At 35.9% G+C, this 18,912-nt stretch overlaps 6 non-coding genes across 6 annotated transcripts; 3 read left to right on the forward strand and 3 right to left on the reverse strand.

Annotated features, from left to right (window-relative positions):
• Positions 1–3,218: 3,218 nt before the first annotated feature.
• TRNAS-GCU (transfer RNA serine (anticodon GCU)) lies at positions 3,219–3,306 on the reverse strand. The gene has a single exon. It is a non-coding gene; the product is annotated as a tRNA-Ser (tRNA).
• Positions 3,307–6,933: 3,627 nt separating this feature from the next.
• Positions 6,934–7,021, reverse strand: TRNAS-UGA (transfer RNA serine (anticodon UGA)). The gene has a single exon. It is a non-coding gene; the product is annotated as a tRNA-Ser (tRNA).
• Positions 7,022–7,845: 824 nt separating this feature from the next.
• Positions 7,846–7,916, forward strand: TRNAG-GCC (transfer RNA glycine (anticodon GCC)). Its single transcript has one exon. It is a non-coding gene; the product is annotated as a tRNA-Gly (tRNA).
• Positions 7,917–10,400: 2,484 nt separating this feature from the next.
• On the forward strand, positions 10,401–10,472 carry TRNAT-GGU (transfer RNA threonine (anticodon GGU)). Its single transcript has one exon. It is a non-coding gene; the product is annotated as a tRNA-Thr (tRNA).
• Positions 10,473–10,979: 507 nt separating this feature from the next.
• Positions 10,980–11,061, forward strand: TRNAY-GUA (transfer RNA tyrosine (anticodon GUA)). The gene has a single exon. It is a non-coding gene; the product is annotated as a tRNA-Tyr (tRNA).
• Positions 11,062–14,089: 3,028 nt separating this feature from the next.
• TRNAC-GCA (transfer RNA cysteine (anticodon GCA)) lies at positions 14,090–14,160 on the reverse strand. Its single transcript has one exon. It is a non-coding gene; the product is annotated as a tRNA-Cys (tRNA).
• Between the last annotated feature and the right edge of the window lie 4,752 nt (positions 14,161–18,912).

The following is an 18,912-nucleotide window of genomic DNA, read 5'->3' on the forward strand; positions in this document are numbered from 1 at the left end:
TCAATGGAAATACAATGGTAAGAAAACAAATTAGATAGAAAAAGTAAATAAAATAGGGGCTTATGTTGGATTGGCACGATATAATATAAATCCAAATAGGATTAAAAAAGAGGTAAATTGTGTCTAAATAATTAGACAACTAGGAATACTAATAATCTTCTCCTATCCTATTTTTTGATTCATTTAGTTCTTCAATTAACTCAAAGTTCTTTCTTTTTCTTTAAAGAATTCTGCCTTCCTTAAAATATCATAAACAGTTCTTGTTGGTTGAGCACCCTTTTCAAGGAAATAGAGAATAGCTGGAACATTTAAACAAGTTTGATTCTTTATCGGATCATAAAAACCTACTTTTTGAAGATCTCTTCCTTCTCTTCGAGATCGAACATCAATTGCAACGATTCGATAGACAGCTTATTGGGATAGATGTAGATAAACAACGCCCCCCCCTAGAAACGTATATGAGGTTTTCTCCTCATACGGCTCGAGAAAATGATTCGAATTTCTGTCGATAATAATAGAAATTAGACTATGACGTGCATTAATTTCCTTACAGAAAAAACAAATTTCATTTATACTCATGACTCAAGTGGGCTAATTTTGCCTGACAAACTTCGAAGGCAAAATCCTTCCAAAATTTTTGAGTCGTCTTTAAACTCTTTTCTTTGTCTCATTTCGAACGAATTGACTTTTATTCCTTATTCTAATCCAACTCTGTTGTTGAGACAATTGAAAATTGTGTTTACTTGTTCTGGAATCCTTTATCTTTGATTTGTGAAATCCTTGGGTTTAGACATTACTTCGGGAATTCCTATTTTTTTCTTTCAAAAGAGTAGCAACATACCCTTTTTTCTTATTTCCTTCGATAAAGCATTTATCTCTTCTATAGAAATCTAATAAGAGGGATTGATTCTGATATACTTTTATTGGACTTTCTTCTTATTTTAACCTTTCGATTTATTTCTATATTAAGGATAGACTGACAAAGTTGGCCTAATTTATTAGTTTTCACTAACCCTAGATTCTTTCCCTTGATAAAAAAAATTCTGTCCTCTCGAGCTCCATCGTGTACTATGTTACTTAAACCCAGCGCAAATTTGGTTCGGAACGAATAGAACAGGCTATGTCGAGCCAAGAGCATTTTCATTACTATGGAAAATGATGGATAGCAAAATCCACAATCGATCATGTCCTTCAAGTCGCACGTTGCTTTCTACCACATCGTTTTAAACGAAGTTTTACCATAACAAACATTCCTCTTTTCATTGCAAAGTGGTATAGAGAATTGATCCAATATGGATGGAATCATGAATAGTCATTGGTTTAGTTTTTTTATACTAATTAAAACTTGCTATCTATGGAGCAATATGGATAAAAGAAAGTAAGTATTTATCCGGGAAGCCTCCGCCAAGATCCAATTTATTTAAACCCATATTAAAATTCTATCATATGAATGAAACATAGTTTGAAAAAGACGACTAAACAAGTTTGCTTAAAACTTATTTATTCTTAAATTTCCACCCTCAACGGATGGCTCGAGATGATCAATCTTGAAGTGAGAAAAGAAGGATTGACTCTTCCTCAATAAATAAACTATCAACCTCCAAAAAAGTTTAATTAATTTAATTACTAGAATTAGAATTCTAGTAGTAATATATTTTTTCAGTACCAAAAACAATTAACTATAATAACTAAATAAACTATTCCAATGAAAAGATTGAAAGTTTTTGGTAGTTATAGAATTCTCGTACTTCTTCAACTCGAATACCAAAAGGAAGAAAAAAATATGACTAAGTGATTTTATAGTAGAGGCATATCCTGAATGTGCTTGATAGATCCCATTTTTTCATGAAAATAAAGATAGTCAATTTGACTGGACTTAAGACTTTATTATGTTTTCTGAGAAAGAATAAGATATCATTATTCTCTTTAATAAACTTTTGTCTCGTACGGAATACTATATGATTTCACCGTTTGTTTCATCAGAAACAATCTGGGACGGAAGGATTCGAACCTCCGAGTAACGGGACCAAAACCCGCTGCCTTACCACTTGGCCACGCCCCATTTCGGGTTTTATGCGACACTAATAAACACTAGTATGTTTATTTGTTATTCGTCAATACCATTTCAATTACATAAAAAAGGAGGGATATTCTCTTGCTAGTATTCTACACATGCGGATAATATAGAATCAAAAAAATGCATTGATCATTACATGGAATTCTATTAAGATATTATATGAAAGTCGAATTTATTCCACTCTCATTTGAGAGTGCGAATACAAGGAGGTATTTTGTGTTTGGGAAAGTCCGAAGAAAAAAGATTTTGAATCTGCCTTTTCCTTCTTTCCCTTAAAAAAATAACTCAAGAAAAATCCAATTATTTACTCTACAAGAATGAAATGCTTGTTATGCCTAATATACTTAGTTTAACCTGTATCTGTTTTAATTCTGTTCTTTATCCTACTAGTTTTTTCTTTGCCAAATTACCCGAAGCTTATGCTATTTTCAATCCAATCGTGGATATTATGCCTGTTATACCTCTATTCTTTTTTCTATTAGCCTTTGTTTGGCAAGCTGCTGTAAGTTTTCGATGAAATCTTTAGTACTCTGTATGCCAAATTGAATGATGTGTTCATTCCAAAAAAATTTTAAAATGGGTAAAAGCCGAGAAGTTTTATATTTTTATATTATGAACCTTCGATTCTAAAATTTAAATTCTTCTACATTGAATGGGTAGCTACAGCAATAAATTTGGATCAGCCTTTCTACTCCCCTGCACCTAGGTTGAGCAGGTACCTAAAGGTACCTACACAATACCTAACCACCTAACCCTATTTTTGCTATTGATAAGAGTGCTTATTATAAAAGAATTCTTGCAATTTTTTTCAAGAATTCTTTTTTGCATTTTTAGGTATAAAAAAAAACCATCCTAGTGGATCCGTGTGGTAAGGAAAAACTGGTAATCTATTCCTTAAAAAAAAATCTTGGAGATTATGTAATGCTTACTCTCAAACTTTTTGTTTATACAGTAGTGATATTCTTTGTTTCACTCTTTATCTTTGGATTCTTATCTAATGACCCAGGACGGAATCCTGGACGCGAGGAGTAAAAATTCAGTTTTTTTTTTTCTTATTGGATTTGTTTCGTACATTTATCTATGAGAAAATCCGGGGGTCAGAATTCTTTCCAATTCGAAAGTCCCAAATGATCCAAGGGAGCGGAAAGAGAGGGATTCGAACCCTCGGTACAAAAAAATTGTACAACGGATTAGCAATCCGCCGCTTTAGTCCACTCAGCCATCTCTCCACGTTCCAAAGCGAAAGGTTTCCGTGATATGATATAGGCAAGAAATAAGAAATAACGGTTGCAAAAAACCCCTTTTTTTTCTTTCAAAAGTCTATAAAAATTATATTGCCAATTCCATTTTAATTATATTCTTTTTTCTTAATGTTAATAAAAAAAGAAGAAAATTCTTGTTTTTTCTTTCTAAAAATCGATATTGGCCGAGAGACAATCAAATAGATTTTCTCTTTAGCGGGCATTTCCATATAGGACTTGTTATAATTATAATAAAACAAGCAGGTTATATAAAAAAAACGCTTTTTTTGTCGATTATTTATCAAGAAAGCAAAAAGGGTTCTTATCAAATCCACCATAAAATTGGAAAGAAGCATAAAGTAAGTAGACCTGACTCCTTTAATGATGCCTCTATCCGCTATTCTGATATATAAATTCGATGTAGATGAAATTGTATAAGCGAATTTTTTTTATTTCCTTAGACTTAGACCGCGCAAGACAAGAATTTTTCGCTATTTACGATTTCATATTCTTGTTACTAGATGTTCTATAGGAATAAGAAGAAATCGCAACTCCTTTGCGCTACACATAAAATTGGATTTCGAAGGTCCATTTTTTTTTTTCAGAATCCTCTATTATTTTAGTTCTTCCACCCATGCAATAGAGAGGGAATGGGAAAAGAAGGGTTACTTTTATTTGCATTTTTCCCTTAAAAGATAGACTTTGAAATAGGAGTCTTGGAATAATGCTGAATTCAAAGGTTTATTTCTTTCTATAGTATAAGAAAAACAATTTATTTCTATTTCTATAGTATAAGAAAAACAAATAAATAGTATAAGAAAAACAAATCGAATCAAATTCATGGATTTACCACGACCTCGGTTGTGACTGTGACTCCATAGATAAAAATGGGAAATTTCTCTCTTCGAGACCATTGAAAAAGGGCATTGAACGAGAAAGAAATCGTCCACAGATAATAAAACTATCATATGCCTTGGAAAGTGATATGAGGTGCTCGGAAATGGTTGAAGTAATTGAATAGGAGGATCACTATGACTATAGCCCTTGGTAGAATTCCTAAAGAAGAAAATGATCTATTTGATACTATGGATGACTGGTTACGAAGGGACCGTTTCGTTTTTGTAGGATGGTCTGGCCTATTGCTCTTTCCTTGTGCTTATTTCGCTTTAGGGGGTTGGTTTACAGGGACAACTTTTGTAACTTCTTGGTATACCCATGGATTGGCTAGTTCCTATTTGGAAGGTTGTAATTTCTTAACCGCAGCAGTTTCTACCCCTGCCAATAGTTTAGCACACTCTTTGTTGCTACTATGGGGGCCCGAAGCACAAGGAGATTTTACTCGTTGGTGTCAATTAGGCGGTCTATGGACTTTTGTAGCTCTCCACGGGGCTTTTGCACTAATAGGTTTCATGTTACGCCAATTTGAACTTGCTCGGTCTGTTCAATTGCGGCCTTATAATGCAATCTCATTCTCTGGTCCAATTGCTGTTTTTGTTTCTGTATTCCTTATTTATCCACTGGGGCAATCTGGTTGGTTCTTTGCGCCGAGTTTTGGCGTAGCAGCGATATTTCGATTCATCCTTTTCTTCCAAGGATTTCATAATTGGACGTTGAACCCATTTCATATGATGGGAGTTGCCGGAGTATTAGGTGCGGCTCTGCTATGCGCTATTCATGGAGCGACCGTAGAAAACACTCTATTTGAGGACGGTGATGGTGCAAATACCTTCCGTGCTTTTAACCCAACTCAAGCTGAAGAAACTTATTCAATGGTCACTGCTAACCGCTTTTGGTCCCAAATCTTTGGTGTTGCTTTTTCCAATAAACGTTGGTTACATTTCTTTATGCTATTTGTACCCGTCACCGGTTTATGGATGAGTGCTATTGGCGTAGTTGGCTTGGCTCTGAACTTACGTGCCTATGACTTTGTTTCCCAGGAAATCCGTGCAGCGGAAGATCCTGAATTTGAGACTTTCTACACCAAAAATATTCTTTTAAACGAGGGTATTCGTGCGTGGATGGCAGCTCAGGATCAGCCTCATGAAAATCTTATATTCCCTGAGGAGGTTCTACCACGTGGAAACGCTCTTTAATGGAACTTTCGTTTTAGCTGGTCGTGACCAAGAAACCACCGGCTTTGCTTGGTGGGCTGGGAATGCCAGACTTATCAATTTGTCCGGTAAACTGCTTGGAGCTCATGTAGCTCATGCCGGATTAATCGTATTCTGGGCCGGAGCAATGAACCTATTTGAAGTGGCCCATTTCGTACCAGAAAAGCCCATGTATGAACAAGGGTTGATTTTACTTCCACACTTAGCTACTCTAGGTTGGGGAGTAGGGCCAGGGGGGGAAGTTCTAGATACTTTTCCGTACTTTGTATCTGGCGTACTTCACCTAATTTCCTCCGCAGTCTTAGGCTTCGGTGGCATTTATCACGCGCTTCTGGGACCCGAGACTCTTGAGGAATCTTTTCCATTCTTTGGTTATGTCTGGAAAGATAGAAATAAAATGACTACAATTTTGGGTATTCACTTAATTTTGTTAGGTCTAGGTGCTTTTCTTCTAGTACTCAAGGCTCTTTATTTTGGCGGTGTATATGATACCTGGGCCCCTGGGGGGGGAGATGTAAGAAAAATTACCAATTTGACCCTTAGTCCCAGTGTTATATTTGGTTATTTACTAAAATCTCCTTTTGGTGGAGAAGGGTGGATTGTTAGTGTAGATGATTTAGAAGATATAATTGGTGGGCATGTATGGTTGGGTTTTATTTGTGTATTTGGCGGAATTTGGCATATTTTAACCAAACCCTTCGCATGGGCTCGCCGTGCATTTGTATGGTCTGGAGAAGCTTACTTGTCTTATAGTTTAGCTGCTTTATCTGTCTTTGGTTTTATCGCTTGTTGTTTTGTATGGTTCAATAATACAGCTTATCCGAGTGAGTTTTATGGACCCACCGGGCCAGAAGCTTCTCAAGCTCAAGCATTTACTTTTCTAGTTAGAGACCAGCGTCTTGGAGCTAATGTGGGATCCGCTCAAGGACCCACAGGTTTAGGTAAATATCTAATGCGTTCCCCAACTGGGGAGGTTATCTTTGGAGGGGAAACTATGCGTTTTTGGGACCTTCGTGCTCCATGGTTAGAACCTCTAAGGGGCCCCAACGGTTTGGACTTGAGTAGGTTGAAAAAAGACATACAACCTTGGCAAGAACGACGCTCAGCAGAATATATGACCCACGCTCCTTTAGGCTCTTTAAATTCCGTGGGTGGCGTAGCTACCGAGATCAATGCAGTTAATTATGTCTCTCCTAGAAGTTGGTTATCAACTTCTCATTTTGTTCTAGGATTCTTCTTTTTTGTGGGCCATTTATGGCATGCAGGAAGAGCCCGAGCTGCTGCAGCAGGTTTTGAAAAGGGAATCGATCGTGATTTGGAACCTGTTCTTTACATGAACCCTCTTAACTAAGATTTTCTTATTTATACCTGTTCTACTTTTTTTCTGTTCTGGCTCGGTTATTCCATCTAGCCGAGCCATTCATTCCTTTTTATGAAAGAAAGATAAGGGACAGAAAAAAAAAATAAATAAAAATGAAAGAAACAAACGTATTCAATAAGCAAAAGGAGAGAGAGGGATTCGAACCCTCGATAGTTCCTAGAACTATACCGGTTTTCAAGACCGGAGCTATCAACCACTCAGCCATCTCTCCACAGCCTAATCCTTATTTTACTCCTACAAATAGAACATAGCCATATAAAAAATAAAAAGATTTATTAGCCTCTAGAAAGATATCAGATACAAGTTCCTTTTCGATATATCTCTGTATACTGTATACACGGATACAGGATCCGCTATACCCGCTTGTGAAATAAAGAGTAAATAATCTCTTCTCACCCCCATATCCAAATAAAAAAGCGGTTTAAGTAATAAATTTGAATTAAAGAGAAGAATCAATGGATTCATGATTAAACCCCTCCTACTTCTTGTATTTTTTTACAATTTTGGTTTAAGTGAGGGATCAAATATGTAGTCAACTTTATTTGATGGTAGCTTGGAGGATTAGAAATATGACTATTGCTTTCCAATTAGCTGTTTTTGCATTAATTGCGACTTCCTCAGTCTTAGTAATTAGTGTACCCCTTGTATTTGCTTCTCCTGATGGTTGGTCAAATAATAAAAATGTTGTATTTTCAGGTACATCATTATGGATTGGACTAGTCTTTCTCGTAGCTATTCTGAATTCTCTCATTTCTTAAATGAAATTTGGTTAATATTTATTAACCCCATAAAAAAGAAATAATAAAGGCCATTTCTTCTAAAAAATTAGAATAGTGAGACGTATTAAAACGCAATTTGCGTTCCGAATTGCTAGCTCTTCTCTTTCAGTATTATGAAATTCCATTCCCATTAGAATATTCATTGACAGATAATAAAAAAAGGAAAACTCTAATATAATAGAAAATGAAATGAAACGGTCGACCCAGACATAGAAGGTCGACCCAGGCGGATATACGCTATAAAATATATACCGTAGCGAGCGTAGTTCAATGGTAAAATATCTCCTTGCCAAGGAGAAGATACGGGTTCGATTCCCGCCGCTCGCCCGCTTAATTTATCAAAGTACTATGATAAAAAGTTTAGTCTAGTTAACTGTTTAACTACTTATATTAAATTAAGTATTAATTAGGTGTTAGTCTAGTGCCGTATCCCTTACTATCTTACCCTTCCTTTGCATCCCACTCAAAAAAAGAGGGCGCTCCAGAGGCAGAAATAGAACTCGCCAACAGAGCTCCAAAAATTGGGTATTAACTGAGACAAACAACGGGCAAACTTTTTTTAAAGGGAAGGGAGAGGTAGACTGTCCCTTTCGTTTCATTTTTATTTTCTGCAGGGTAGGGAGAGGCCTTGCGCCTTCTTTTTTTGAAGGCAAGTGACTTCGCAAACTGCTCAATTTTGCCCTCTAGGGCCGGGAACTAATGAATAAAAAAGGGTTGGATACGCCCCTCTACCATACATATCTAGAGAAATAGAATAGTCCTTTTATACAGACTGCTAAGTGCGGAGACGGGAATCGAACCCGTGACCTCAAGGTTATGAGCCTCGTGAGCTACCAAACTGCTCTACTCCGCTCTGGAGTACCAGAAACTGGTGGACAAAAAAGGCTTGAATACAAGCCTCTAACATGTCTAGACAAATAGAATACTCCTTTTATACAGAATGGAGCGGGTAGCGGGAATCGAACCCGCATCGTTAGCTTGGAAGGCTAGGGGTTATAGTCGACGTTGGTTGATTATTTTTAACGTCTCTAATTCAAAACCGAACATGAAATTTTGATTTCATTCGGCTCCTTTATGGATATTCTCACCACTTAACATCTATGTCAGCTTTTCTATTTGAATGGAACCAAAGCTCTCCGCTTTCTAGATGATCCTTATAGAGTAGGAGATAGAAATTCTATCTAAATTCATCTAATCTACTTACTTCGTTCCCTAATTTCATTCAAGAGATCCTGAGGAAAAGAATTGGGTTTCCACCGAGCTGAAACAATATGCGGATGGTTCTAGTAAACCAAAACTATCGTTTTTTAGCTATTTGGCTTCCTTATTCCTTATTTTAAGAAGATTTAGTTACGATTGGAAATCAACTTTTTTGTATCTTCATCCATAGATCCTTTACTCATATTTTCAAAATTGGAATACTTAATCCAATGCAAAATTATGCTTCGCGACTCTGTACTCATAATCCTATTTTTATTTTGGATGCAATTTAAATTAGTCTTTGGATACAAATCGCCAGAATGTATATTCTTCCTCAATATGCTATTGAGAGGAAAAGGATTTAATCCTTTATAAGAACTAAAGTTTTCATCGGAATATAAAAATAAAAAACTTAAGGATGCCTTAAGTATATCATTTCAAATTCAGTTATTAATAGAACGAATCACACTTTTACCACTAAACTATACCCGCTACATTGTAGATTATGGTATAAATGGTACCCTTTGTCAAGGATAGCCATTTGACAAGAAGGCTAATTCCCCCTTATTGAATCAGATGGAGAAGGTTCATGACACTGAGCCGTTGGTACTTCTACTTCGATCGCTCGCCTTTACTTTAGGATTTAGATAGCCCCTCTGGTCTGTAAAAAAAATCTTTTCTTACCATGCTAATAGCGCCTGAACCAAATGTATTTATTTTGATTAGGATCCTATTCTACGGTTACGACTACAATAATAATTATTTACTTTGCAAGGACGTAAGTGTGTCAGACTGCTAAATTGTTTTATTATTCCTACAATATAAACTAGGGGATATAGGGGGTAACACTGTCCCTATAAATTCCTTTTTTCCTTTTCTTTTTTGTCCAGAATTGAACAAAAAAGAAATTATGGAAGATGTTTTCTTCCCCCATTAAGTCCGAGCCATAGAGTAAGAGTGAGATGAGTTTTCCAAATTCATCATAGACTTTCCCTATGGCTTGATAGAAGTAAGCAGCAAAGAGTCGTAACTTAAAGAAAAAAACGGACAGGGCCGACAGATTTACCTGATGTAAAGAAGATCCTAAAAGTCTCTGATTAGTCGACTCTCTCCATTTAACACTTTCCTCTCTCTCCTTTTTTCCACTGACTCAATTCTAGTTTATTAGATTCTTGTTTAAAAGAATGCAAAAAGTTCAATAGAACTAAGAACACATAAAAAATAGCATAGAGGATCAAGGCCATTACCAAAAGTTCCTCCCAAGGATCCTATATCCTATTGGGTATCTGTTCCCCGCCTTTTCCCGCTAGGATCGGAAATCTTATATTTTCCATATCCATATACCGTTGAATCCTTGGGGTTCCAGAATCCGCCTATTTTACTAGTCTTCGGAAACGGAAAACCCTGAACCAAGAAGAGTTGGATATGTTATGTAGGGTATGTTTTTTTTTATTAATTTTATTTTGAGCTCTCAAGATATCGATATATACATATACAATCTCTACATAATGTCTCTCTCTCTATCTCTATATATTATATATATAATATGTACATTATGCAGTAGACCCATAATGGGAAATCCAAGTGGCTAATTTTTGAATTAAATAAAAAGCCCTTTTAACTCAGTGGTAGAGTAATGCCATGGTAAGGCATAAGTCATCGGTTCAAATCCGATAAAGGGCTTTTTAAATTAGTGGTAGAGTAATCTCGTGCTAAGACGTAAGTCGTTGGTTCGAATCTGATAGAGTACTTTTCTACTAAATTGATTCACTTTTTTTCTTTGTTTTTGAAACTTTCTCTATATTTTTAGAGAATTTTATGACTTAGTGCGGGATGGATGCATTTTTGGTATGAACACTAAATGAAGCACGGAGAATTAATCTATAACGATCAACTAAAAAAAATCCTAGATGAAAACATAACAGAAAAGTTGGAAAAACTCTTTGCTTTGGATCTATTTATACTTTTCGAGTATATTGACAATTCCAAAAAACTGCTCATACTATGATTATAGTATAATCACGAGCGGTTGTATATGGCCCTATCGTCTAGTGATGCCCCTATCGTCTAGTGGTTCAGGACATCTCTCTTTCAAGGAGGCAGCGGGGATTCGACTTCCCCTGGGGGTAGGGAGTATTATGAAAGGAGGTTAATCATAGATTAGCAAAAACCCTAGAATAAATTCTTCCTGGGTCGATGCCCGAGTGGTTAATGGGGACGGACTGTAAATTCGTTGACAATGTCTACGCTGGTTCAAATCCAGCTCGGCCCAAACCAAAAATCTAGGGCTTCGTGAGTATGAACTAAATCCTTTTGTTTTTCTTCCATAAAATAAAATGTCTGATCTATAGAAATAAAAGATAAAGAAAAAAGGGAAATTTTTTTTTCTAATCCATATCTCTCTCATTCCTTTCTTACAAACAAAAGAGTTTTTCTTATTGAAGGCTGGATTATTATCCATTTTTAGTGATAAAAAATCACGACATACTAGTTATGTCACTCTCACTATACCCACGTATAATATAATATGTGGGTATGTAGTATATGATTCGTCTATTTCTTAGAGTACGAAAGACGAATCGAATCTTCTTATGGTTCTATTTAAGAATGGGTATGCCATACACCCCGCGGGGATTGTAGTTCAATTGGTCAGAGCACCGCCCTGTCAAGGCGGAAGCTGCGGGTTCGAGCCCCGTCAGTCCCGAACTAGGGTTCAATGAATGGAGAAATTGATATTTCCTTTTTCCATGAAAAAAAGGGGCAGGGAGCAAGATCAAATACCCACAGGGCACCCTTACTTCACTTTTTTATTTTGCATCTCTCATTAAAGAGGGAGGGAGGGCATATAGGAATTTTTTTTTCACTACTCCCAATCGATAAAGAAAGACACACATACGATATGTGGATTAGTAGAATTTAGGATATTATATTACTCTATCTTTCTTTATGATGATACCATCCTCATCTTAATTTCCTATTCCACTCTTATGGAATAGAGTACCGGTATTTTACCGGAATCCATACATAAATCGTATTCCCTTTTTATTTCAGACCTCTTTTCCCCATCTCACTTCTACTGCTTATTTGGATGTCTATGTGACCCATAGAAAGTGAAAGTTGGTCATATAATACATACATAATTGTATGTATAACTATAAGAAAAAGGAAGGGAAATTGTATAAGATTAAGAAAGTATAAGATTAAGAAAGCTCGTGGGTTAGAGATATAGAAAAGAAAAAGTAGAAAAGGATTAAAAAAGAGGGAATTCCTAATCCAATCAAAAAACCCATTTTGGTCTTAGTGTGGATAGAGGATCTTCCTATGTTATACTATATAACTCTCATCCGTGAAATATAACTCTCATCCATGAATTGATTTGATAGATCCGATATTCATAATATTGAATTGATTCAGTATTATCAGAATGCAAGCCCTACCCTTGAATTTACAAGATACCCCTTTTTCCTCTCCATGGGATTACATCCCGAGTTATTGTGAAAATAAAAAATAAAGAGGTTATGGAAGTCAATATTCTCGCATTTATTGCTACTGCACTGTTCATTCTAGTTCCTACTTCTTTTTTACTTATTATTTATGTAAAAACAGTCAGCCAAAATAATTAATTGGAATTCCAATTAATCATTGAAGAAATTAAAAAGGGATTAAATAAAAAAAATCCAAGTCTTAAATGAAAGGATCTGGTTGGAATCTTAAAGTGTGGTAGAAAGAACTACATATAGTTTTTTTCTACGACACTTTAGATTCTTTCTATTATATTATCTTTGAATCTACATAGAATAGATTAGTAGATTGAAATAGTTAAGTAGTCTAATTCAATTTCTTTTTTCATTGCATCCACTTAATTTCAATCAGGTCAAAATAAAAAAATCTAAGACAATTCTTGACCAAAGAATCCATGGAAGGAAAGAAAAAATATATGAAGAATAGACTATAGTAAAAAGTAAAAGGAAATGGAAAATGTGTGATATGCCGTGAATAGTTCCGTGAAGAAAGTCTAATTTTCTATGTATAGAACTTTTTTTAACCATTCGTCATTTCTAGTAGAAATTCTGAATTGGTATAATGGCTCTTTCTTACATTACAACTTACAATACAAGAGTTTCTTACAGGAGTGAAACAAAACTAAAGAAAAAGATTAAAGAATAACGTTTGACAAAATGATTAATGCAAAATGATCCATTAAAGAAAAGAATTGATACAACAATTTGATTACTTAATCAATTAGTAGTATCCCTAGAGTCCACTCCTTCCCCATACTACTAGTGAAAGAGAAAATGTAAAGACTACCATTAAAGCAGCCCAAGCGAGACTTACTATATCCATCTAAATTATGTCTCCTATTTCTATGAAGGGATTATTCTACTATTGATCAATAATCATAGTGGAATCAAGGGTACAGAGTCAAAAAGGGATTCCGCCCTAAGGCCATGGATCAATCAGTTCAAGGAATTTACTCCTAACAAATTCTTATAGGAATTCTGGTAGAATTAGAGAGCATTAAAAATACGAGATACTATAGCCCTTTTTTCCTTAAAAAAGAAAGAGTACGGGAATGATGTCCTGAATAGAAGAAGCGGGAATAGGAAGATTTTTTATTCCTTTTGTTACTCTTTTTTTTTTTTTAAGCAAAGGACGCCCGAATATACCATAAAATTATCGATAGATAAATATTTATTGGATACCTACCTTACCTAATGTTTATTTTTGACCTAAACCCTGCAGCCTTGCTTTGTATCATTCTATGAAAGAATGAAGAGATTTTATCCATAATACAACTCCTAAATTGATTTTTGATCGACCTATTTAATCTGATTCTCGTTAGAATTAAGTAGTCCTTACTTTAGTGTATGTAGGTAACATAAGATGTACGATAAAAAAATGTATAATAATTAGTAAGTCTTGATATTCTTTCGTGGAGTCCCTTCTTGAATCTTAGATTGAAAAAAAAAAAGAATGCCCCTTAGGGACCTTTCTTTGGATACCAAGATTTCTGACATCTTATCCTCGTATTTTAAAATTATCAAATCGAATCTCAATTAAGAACCAATTCAAATTCATATAATAAAAGAATAAGGAAACACTACCTCACCCCTATTGATAACCATTTTGGCCACTACCGTCAAAACAAACCCTAACCCTAGTTTGAGGATAGAACTATGGTATGGTTTCTCTAAACCAGTATCGGCAGGCCCAGTTACTCTCTTGCCCGAACTTATGCGAAGTAAAAATTTATCGAATTCGATCAGCACTATAAAAAAAACCTAAGTATTTTATTGATCAGGCGGCACCCAGATTTGAACTGGGGATAAAGGATTTGCAGTCCCCTGCCTTACCGCTTGGCCATGCCGCCAAAAAATCCGATCAAAATCTAGAAAACAGCAAGTATTCATCCACGTTTTCTTACGAAAAGCCCTTTTATTTTGAATATAATTCTACTTACTTTTTTCCAATCTTTTTCAAAAATCTATTCCTGCTTTTTTTGATCCAGTTTCTATTATTCTCCTCGATAGATTCTATCTTAAAACATACATTGTTAACACAATAAAACTTCCCATTTCTTTCTATTGAGATGAAAAGAAGAAAAAGTGGATTTCTATTCACAGGCTGCAAAATTCAGAATAAATTGGAACCGTTAACTAGAATTCTCTTTTTTTTATTGCAGTAGTGAACTACTCTTAAATCGGTATTATCTCCCCCCCCTTCAATGGCATAATAAAATATTATGGCTTTATGCTTAATCCGTGTATAGGTAAACTTTAGGTCCGAACAGCATTATTATCCAAAGATCCCCTTTATGTACATATCTCTATGGGAATCATGCTTTAATTTTTCAAAGTATTAAATTAATATCTTGAATAAAAAAAGGAAATTTGCTCTGATATAGAGTATAACCTGACTATCTTGGCGTACCCAAGTGAAATTACGATAAAAGAAAAGCATGGATATGGGGAGAGGTGGATAACTAGATTGGCATGTACTTAAAAAAGGGACTTACTTTATTTTAGAATTCCACAATGAAATACTGAATTTTCTAGCAATTATACTACTCCGATCCGAAATAAAAAAGAACCCTCAAATTATTTTGAGAATTAAAGTAAGCACGCTATTCTAAATCGAAGTAAAGTCAAACTTTCTAGTATATTATATTACGGCTTTATTACATTCATAGAAAGGAGATAAAATGAGAAATCTTTGCCATCCAATCTGATTAGAATATCATAACATAAAGTATAAGTGGCAGAATTTTTTTTGTAGGAATGTTTTATCAATTCATTTTCATTTCATTTGTACCCCTGGCAAACTCGAACTTTCGTCAAATGGTCTCTATTCATATGTATGAAATACATATATGAAATACGTATGTGGAGTTCCCTAGAATTTCATGTGATTCAGTAAACAGAATATAGATTCCATGATTGCTAGATCGATCCATAGGGATTGATGAAGAGTGAGCTGATAATGGAATTTTTCTTTGATAAACAGGAAACTTAAGATTAAGATGCTCCGGAATGGAAACGAGGGAATGTCCACAATACCCGGATTTAGTCAGATCCAATTCGAGGGATTTTGTAGGTTCATTAATCAAGCCTTGGCAGAAGAACTTGACAAGTTTCCAACAATTAAAGATCCAGATCACGAAATTGCATTTCAATTATTTGCGAAAGGATATCAACTGCTAGAACCCTCGATAAAAGAAAGAGATGCTGTGTATGAATCACTCACCTATTCTTCCGAATTATATGTATCTGCGAGATTAATTTTTGGTTTCGATGTGCAAAAGCAAACCATTTCTATCGGAAACATTCCTATAATGAATTCCTTAGGAACCTTTATTATAAATGAATATACCGAATTGTGATCATCAAATATTGCTAAGTCCTGGTATTTACTACCGCTCGGAATTAGATCATAAGGGAATTTCTATCTACACTGGCACTATAATATCAGATTGGGGGGGGAGATCGGAATTAGCAATTGATAAAAAAGAAAGGATATGGGCTCGCGTGAGTAGAAAACAAAAGATATCTATTCTAGTTCTATCATCAGCTATGGGTTCGAATCTAAGAGAAATTCTGGATAATGTTTCCTACCCTGAAATTTTCTTGTCTTTCCGAATGCTAAAGAGAAGAAGAGGATTGAGTCAAAAGAAAAAGCTATTTTGGAGTTTTATCAACAATTTGCTTGTGTAGGTGGGGACCTGGTATTTTCGGAGTCCTTATGCGAGGAATTACAAAAGAAATTTTTTCAACAAAAATGTGAATTAGGAAGGATTGGTCGACGAAATATGAATCGGAGACTTAATCTTGATATTCCTCAGAACAATACATTCTTGTTACCACGAGATGTATTGGCCGCTACGGATCATTTGATTGGAATGAAATTTGGAACGGGTATACTTGACGATGACGATATGAATCACTTGAAAAATAAACGTATTCGTTCGGTTGCGGATCTGTTACAAGATCAATTCGGATTGGCTCTTGGTCGTTTACAACATGCAGTTCAAAAAACTATTCGTAGAGTATTCATACGTCAATCGAAACCGACTCCCCAAACTTTGGTAACTCCAACTTCAACTTCAATTTTATTAATAACTACTTATGAGACCTTTTTTGGCACATACCCGTTATCTCAAGTTTTTGATCAAACGAATCCATTGACACAAACTGTTCATGGGCGAAAAGTGAGTTGTTTAGGTCCTGGAGGGTTGACGGGGAGAACCGCAAGTTTTCGGAGCCGAGATATTCATCCGAGTCACTATGGGCGTATTTGTCCAATTGACACGTCTGAAGGAATCAATGTTTGGACTTACTGGATCCTTAACAATTCATGCGAGAATTGATCACTTGTGGGGATCCATAGAGAGTCCGTTTTATGAAATATCTGCTGAGAAGCAAAAGAAAAAAAAGAGAGACAGGTGGTTTATCTATCACCAAATAGAGATGAATATTATATGATAGCAGCAGGAAATTCTTTGTCCTTGAATCAAGGTATTCAGGAAGAACAGGTTGTTCCGGCTAGATACCGTCAAGAATTCTTGACTATTGCATGGGAACAGATTCATGTAAGAGTATTTTTCCTTTCCAATATTTTTCTATTGGGGTTCTCTCATTCCTTTTATTGAGCACAATGATGCGAATCGGGCTTTAATGAGTTCTAATATGCAGCGCCAAGCAGTTCCGCTTTCTCGGTCCGAGAAATGCATTGTTGGAACTGGATTGGACGCCAAACAGCTCTAGATTCGAGGGTTTCCATTATAGCCGAACGCGAGGGAAAGATCATTTCTACTGATAGTCATAAGATACTTTTATCAAGTAGTGGGAAGACTATAAGTATTCCTTTAGTTAACCACCGTCGCTCTAACAAAAATACTTGTATGCACCAAAAACCCCGGGTTCCACGGGGTAAATCCATTAAAAAAGGACAAATTTTAGCAGAAGGAGCTGCTACAATTGGGGGCGAACTTGCTTTAGGAAAAAACGTATTAGTAGCTTATATGCCATGGGAAGGTTACAATTTTGAAGACGCAGTACTAATTAGCGAACGTTTGGTATATGAAGATATTTATACCTCTTTTCACATCCGGAAATATGAAATTCAGACGGATACGACAAGCCAGGGCTCCGCTGAAAAAATCACTAAAGAAATACCACATCTAGAAGAACATTTACTCCGCAATTTGGACAGAAATGGAGTTGTTAGGTTGGGATCCTGGGTAGAAACTGGTGATATTTTAGTAGGTAAATTAACGCCTCAGATAGCGAGCGAATCATCTTATATCGCGGAAGCTGGATTATTACGGGCCATATTTGGCCTTGAGGTTTCCACTTCAAAAGAAACTTCTCTGAATTACCTATAGGTGGAAGAGGGCGCGTTATCGATGTGAAATGGATCCAAAGGGACCCGCTCGACATAATGGTTCGTGTATATATTTTACAGAAACGTGAAATCAAAGTTGGGGATAAAGTAGCCGGAAGACATGGGAATAAAGGGATCATTTCCAAAATTTTGCCTAGGCAAGATATGCCCTATTTGCAAGATGGAACACCCGTTGATATGGTCTTCAATCCCTTAGGAGTACCCTCCCGAATGAATGTGGGACAAATATTTGAAAGCTCGCTCGGATTAGCGGGGGATCTGCTAAAGAAACATTATAGAATAGCACCCTTTGATGAGAGATATGAGCAAGAGGCTTCAAGAAAACTTGTGTTTTCAGAATTATATGAAGCCAGTAAAGAAACAAAAAATCCATGGTATTTGAACCGAGTACCCGGGAAAAAAGCAGAATATTTGATGGAAGAACAGGCGACCCCTTTGAGCAACCTGTTCTAATAGGGAAGTCCTATATCTTAAAATTAATTCATCAAGTTGATGAGAAAATTCATGGGCGTTCTACTGGGCCCTACTCACTTGTTACACAACAACCGGTTAGAGGAAGAGCCAAGCAAGGGGGACAACGAGTAGGAGAAATGGAAGTTTGGGCTTTAGAAGGATTTGGTGTTGCTCATATTTTACAAGAGATACTTACTTATAAATCTGACCATCTTATAGCTCGCCAAGAAATACTTAATGCTACGATCTGGGGAAAAAGAATACCTAATCATGAGGATCCTCCAGAATCTTTTCGAGTGCTCGTTCGAGAACTACGATCTTTGGCTCTAGAACTGAATCATTTCCTTGTATCTGAAAAGAACTTCCAGGTTAATAGGGAGGAAGTTTGATCGGAATAAATATAAATTCTTTTCTTATTTCTATTTTATGATTGACCAATATAAACATCAACAACTTCAAATTGGACTCGTTTCCCCTCAACAAATAAAGGCTTGGGCTAACAAAAACCTACCTAATGGAGAAGTCGTTGGCGAAGTCACAAGGCCCTCTACTTTTCATTATAAAACCGATAAACCAGAAAAAGATGGATTGTTTGCGAAAGAATCTTTGGGACCATAAAAAGCGGGATTTGCGCTTGTGGCAATTCTCGAGCGAGCGGAGCTGAAAACGAAGACGAAAGATTTTGCCAAAAATGCGGGGTCGAATTTGTGGATTCTCGGATACGAAGATATCAAATGGGATACATCAAACTCGCATGTCCCGTGACTCA

Source organism: Triticum urartu, unplaced genomic scaffold (genome assembly GCF_056163025.1).
Source record: "Triticum urartu cultivar PI428250 unplaced genomic scaffold, HENAU_Tu73 scaffold2, whole genome shotgun sequence".
Taxonomy (NCBI): Eukaryota; Viridiplantae; Streptophyta; class Magnoliopsida; order Poales; family Poaceae; genus Triticum; species Triticum urartu.